Genomic DNA, 6,000 nt, shown 5'->3' with positions numbered 1-6,000 from the left:
ATAATGATAATTGCACGATGGAAGCTAAATCCTGACACAAACTACCCAGCTGAGTATTGAACAGTGTTTCTTACAACTTGCTTGATTTGTTTCCTGTTGCTTTCTGCACATCAGTTCTAATTTTGAATTCAGAAAATGCCCCTCTCACACCCACTGTCTCCCCTTTCATGCCAGTAGGGGTGGCACTGAGCTGTTCCCTTCTGAGCTCTGGCAAGACTGCAAAGTCACCTCAGCAGAACTCCCTCTCAAGCCTCTTCTGAAACAGAAGAGTGACTCTAATTTACTTCTTTCATAGGTTATTAATGACCTAATGACAGAGCCCTGTTTTCTCTTCTCCCCTGCCACGCTGCCAAGACAAGAGTCCTGATGCCACCCAGCCATTTGCTAGGGGAGGTGAAGGACGAGCAAAATCAAAGCTGATCGCTTGGGCTCAGTCCAGAACATTCGTGATTTAGGAAAAAAAAGTCTAAATTCTTGATTTGACAGTTTGGTATCATCACAACAGAAACAGGGAATAAACCCACCAAACTGCAGAGCCCACCTACTCGGTGGCAATTTGAGGTCAAATAACTCTCTGCTCCTTCCCTCATACAGCACAGGTTACTTCAGGTATTTGGAAATAGGACATCCTCTCTAACAAATTCTACCAACTCTACTCAAAAGGAAAACATCCCTGTCAAAGGAACAGACCAAATGTGAGATTATGCCTTATGGCATAAAGTATGGAATAGTATAGTATGGCCAGTCAATCAGACAGTTTAAGTAGTGAGCCTTTCCCTTTCTTGGACTTTACTAATCAACAATTTTTGTTTTCTCCTGTCTTAGGATATTCTGCCAACCTTGGAAATTGTGAGGTAATTTGCTCAAAAATGTGAGGTATTTGTTTGTGGTTTGCAATTTTTTTTAAATTAATAACCTCAAGAATAAAGCAATGGGACTGGTGCCCCAGGAAGATTTACTTTTTGTCAAACATACAATGTTTATAACACATACCAATTAGTAATGTATAATCTAGAAAAAGTACAGAGTTCTTAATCTCTAGAGTTCTCTAACTAATTACTATTTACAGTTTAACAACCTTCAAAACAGCTCTGTGACCATAAAGAAGTCATCAGGGGCCTGTCTTACCACAGAACTTCAGCTGTTTCAGAGGGGATTGCAAGAGCTTGTTAAATCCCAGAGGGCAGGCAATGGCAGGAAATGTGGCATGATAAAACTGCCAAGGTAGCCTACCTGTGTGCAATCAGTCCCATGACATTTGGCTGTTAATACTATTCTCTCCCTTAACAGAAAAAAAAGTTTAACAGCCAAGTACTAAATCTGCATTTTTTTTTTAAACATCCAAAATTCCTAGCATTGTACTAGGTCATGGGTTTCAACTCTCAGAGAAAAAGAATAAGTTCATTTAATCAAACCATGTTCCACAGTACTTGTTTCCCTTCAATACTCTCAGTAAAGCATTTGGAAGCAGGCAGGACTTGCACAGGGGGCAAATGATTCCACATTCCACATTCTCTTCCCAACTGCCACTTGTTCTGTGTGGTCTCCCTCAAATCACTTCCTGAGTTTCTGCAGCATCACACACATGGGACAGCTAGACCTCCAGAGTCATGGGATAGATAACAGTCTTTGTACCCTTTCAGATGGGTATGGAAGAGCACAACATCATTGGGTTTTCCTGACACTTCCCACTGTCCCCTGGAACACCCGCTGTTGATAAGCTTTTCTGCACATCAGTCAACTGGCCCCAAAATTCAACTTAACCAGTCTTAACAGAAAGGCCTACAAACAAGAGAAAATTAATTTCTAGCTGCTCCTTATTGCTGGGAGTAGCTTTCCCTCCTAATGAAGCACATTTTAAGTATGTTGGTGGAATGGTACAGTAAGAAGCCTGGAAGGTCACTGATTGCTCTGTGGCTAATTAAACCATCCACCTGAATGGTTCCTGGGAGTCCAGGAACCTCCCACTAGAGTCAAATGGGAAAGAGTAAGAGACTGCCCATGGTTTAAAGGCATTTCATCATTGCATATCTTCGGTCATAAATTACTGTCTACCTGTCAACTGGGTTCAGAACACCCACAAGGTGTTCTTTGCAGTTAACCTCTTGCATTTAGAGACTTTTATACAGCTGCTAAAGAACTGCTTGATCTGGAAATGTGAGTCTTTTGAAGTTGAGAGCTAATGGCAGATTTGTTTTTATTTTTTTTGACAGTGATCAAGCAGTTAATGAGATAAAGTGACGGGAAGACAGGCTTAATAGAATATGTGGATGCATCTCGTGGTTTCGGGGTTTTTTTGGTAAGGATTAACAGGAAACCCAGACATACACAGGGCCACATGAGTGAAAATCATAAGGAAGAAAATTAACTTTAGTCAGACACAGGCCTTTACCAGAATTAAAGCTATTTTGGGAGTGTACTCTAAACCCCCTCACCAATGCATACAAAATAGAAAATCGAGCTGTTAGGGATTTGGCCTGTGCTGGCTTTGCATGCTAAGATAGCTGGTCCCTGACACATGGCTAATACTCCAAGGAAAGGGCACGGCTGAACAAAATGAAGATCTGATATAAATGAACTACACTTGTGCTCTTAATGTTTTTCAAGCCCATCAGGCACAGAGTTTTTATAACACCACGAACATTCCAAGGAGCGCCTTTTGAACCCACGGAGCGAACCTTTTGAACTTTGTTATTGAAATACAGTGCTTGCCAACAGCCAAGCTAATATTAAGGCATTAATGTTTTGAGATACAGAAACATCCTGCTGTTGTCAAACAAAATCCTCTGACAACAGAGTGCCCTAGTTCCATGTGCCACTGGCATAAGTTAGCTGGTCTAACTCACATGGGATACAGCACCAGAAAAAAAAAAATCAAGACACAAGAAGAGGACTGGTGCAGTTCCAGGACAAATTTTAAGCTGTGGACAAAAAGCCTAAGAAGTGAAAAGTCAGAGGATTTATTTCCTTATATTAAAATATGAATGGTCCAAAATCATTGCCTAATTTACTATGAAACTGAATAAATCACTTGCCAGTTGTGCCTATCTTGGTCTTCATTAGGTTTTGTACAAATCCTTTACATAAGTCAGAAAAAGAGGTCTAAAAATACAGAAAAGTGTTTTTAATAGACTTTAAGTAGGGTCATAGTCTACAAGGGATGGATAACAACAGTATTACATTTGCAATGTAAAAAGATTTTTCCCCTAAATTCTTGTTACTTTTGCAGAAGAACAGCAAGACTACTTTGAGCCTAAAAAAAAAGAAAAATCAAGCTACAGATACAATCCACATTTATTTGTCTTTCTTCAGATCAAGCACAGTGTTCCCCTTGAAATCAACACCCAAAGATGATCAATCAGTCAAAACAGTTGGTGAGCAAATGAAATGCTGAAATATAAAGAAAACACCCCTATAAAAGAACTTGCAATCTGGTTTAACAGCTTTGTGCACTCCAGCCTTTGTAAGTCACAGTAAAATGGCAGAGGATTTCAGTCCTGCATCCTCCAAAGCTGCAATAAACATGACAGAAATGGCAAACAGAAGCCATGGAAAAAAAAAATAAGGATACTTCCGTTTATTTCCTTTGGTACATTCTGTTCTGGGGCAGCAGTGCCAAGGGCACTTGTAACAGAACTGTTACATGACCTGAGTAAACGAGATAAAATGTAAACATCCACCAAAAATATAAAAGAAAAAAAAAAGTAGGGAAAAAAAGGCACATCTAACACATAATTTAGAAACCATGTTACAAACTGTAGATACAATCACAGCTACATGAAGGAAAGCAGTTTTTACTGTCCTTCCATTATTGCCCAGAAAGAACCTAATAGTAACTACATTTGTATGTGTCTTGTAAATCTTCTCTGATGGCATAATTAATATTGGGAAACCTCAGCCCAAGACACATTTCTGCTCTTTGATATACTTGCACAATTTATGTAGTACATTTGCTGCTAATATTTCCAGAAGGGAAAAAAAAATAAAACCCCCACAACTATCTAATGCTCAGCTAATCCAGCATCTCAACTCTGACAGAGCCAATACCAGATGTTTCAGGGAATACAAAGAAATCCCAAAGTAAACCCATCAGAACACAGAAGAAAGATGCTTCTTTTTCTCCTTGAGGTAAACACTACTTTATGCTCAGTTTTGTCCAATAACCACCATTAACTTGAAGAACTCTGGATAGACTATTTGGACTATCAAATACAAATGTTCATAGCAATTCATTTCAGGGTTGCAGCCTCCAACACTTCACAAAGCAGCCAGTTCAGCACTCCCTGTGCAAAGGAAATTTAAGACTGTTTGAGATGCAATGGGGAAGCAGAAATGAAGGCTGGAAAACTTCAAGTCACCCAACCAACACTGGAAGTCAGCTGGCATTTGTGGCAGTTCAAGGAATAAGAGCTAGGAAATAAAAATATCTTTTTGCTAATTTTTTTGTTCCAGTTGTAGCAGTAAAATCCGGAGTCATGTTTAGAATTACTGCTAAAGGGAGATGTTTTCTCTCAACTGGAGCCACCTGTGAGTAGGGCACAATCACATCCTAAATTACAGAGTAGATTCTTTCAGTAAATCTGATTAGAGCCTCATTTGAGCTATCTTTTCTTTTCTTGTTTTGTCTTCTATTATGTTGTAATATTTGCTGTTGGAGTGAGAAGAGAGGAGGGCCATGAAGATGATCTGAGGGCTGGAACACCTCACCTGAGAAGACAGGCTGAGACAGCCTGGAACAGAAAAGGCTTCAGGAAGAACTTAGAACCCCTTCCAGTAGCTAAAGGGGCTCCCAGAGAGCTGGAGAGGGACTTCCTACAAGGGCATGGAGTGACAGGACAAGGGGGAATTATTTCCTCATCCTACAGTTGCTCATGTACTCTAAGCTTTTACCCAGTTTTAAACAGCCACTGAACAATCTGAAAGCCAAGGCCATTTTGTAAATATAACCTCTTAATGAGCATAAACTAAGTAAAGTGTATCATGGGAATCTCTTCCCAACACCAGACAAAATGAGTGTTGTACTCTTGAGCTCTGGAAAACTGTTACAAACCTTGGAGAATTCAGTAACATCAACCTGAAAACTAAGTTGTTCAACACCAGCTTAAGATACCCACACTGCTGAAAACCACTTAGTGCTGAGTTCTGCATAGTGTAAAAAAGAAAAAAAATGTAACTTGAACAATTTTACCCTTCATTTAGGGTGAACACACCACTGTGCAGAAAACCAATTTGAGCATTTTCATGTTTTGAGTGATACATACACCTTGTATGTAGAGCAAGTTAGCAGTCACTGAATGCCAGTTTATTGTCAAATTTATTTTTTCTTACTTTGACCTACCTTGGCTTTTCATTTCCTCTTAATCCGATTACCTGGAAAAGCCTTTTACATAGTTACCTGTAAACTAAATTGGCTGGGAAGGAATATTTACTTCCTTTATAGAAGCCAATTTCGAGAAATTCAACTGGAACTAAACACAGTTATAGAAGTCAATGTTATAGAAAGAATTTTTCTCTCCCCATACAAACAAGTCTCAACTTCCTTTGCATGCAAGGAGTATTTGCAGCTTTCTCAGTAACAAATGAAAAAAACCAATCCAGAAAACAGTGAAATAAGAGAACCCACTCATGTTCCAATGTCAGAAGGCAGCCCACAACACTTATAAAACAGCTCATAAACAGACAAAGAAGCCCTGGCATAAGACCAGGTGAAGTTTAAATACAGCAGGCTGCTTTCCTGTGTCACCAGAGGCAAGAATGGGACTCTAAACATGTATTTTGAGGAAATGCATGCTCAGAATTAAACACAATGCATCCTGCACACAGTAGCCACAACAACTAATTTCAACACTAAACAGCACAAAAGAACAAACTGGAAGAATTATTTTAGATATATCAGCATCCAAGACTAGGTTTTACAGCCACATATTCCTGACAATGCTTCCTCAATGTCACAAAATTAATTTTATTATTCCCATTTTAAAACAACTTGCTTGAGCTTTC

This window comes from Pipra filicauda, unplaced genomic scaffold, assembly GCF_003945595.2.
Source record: "Pipra filicauda isolate LSUMZ 115617 unplaced genomic scaffold, ASM394559v2 scaffold3_size10097308_pilon, whole genome shotgun sequence".
Classification (NCBI taxonomy): Eukaryota; Metazoa; Chordata; class Aves; order Passeriformes; family Pipridae; genus Pipra; species Pipra filicauda.
The sequence above is the reverse complement of the archived record's forward strand: the minus strand, read 5'-3'. Positions refer to the sequence as shown.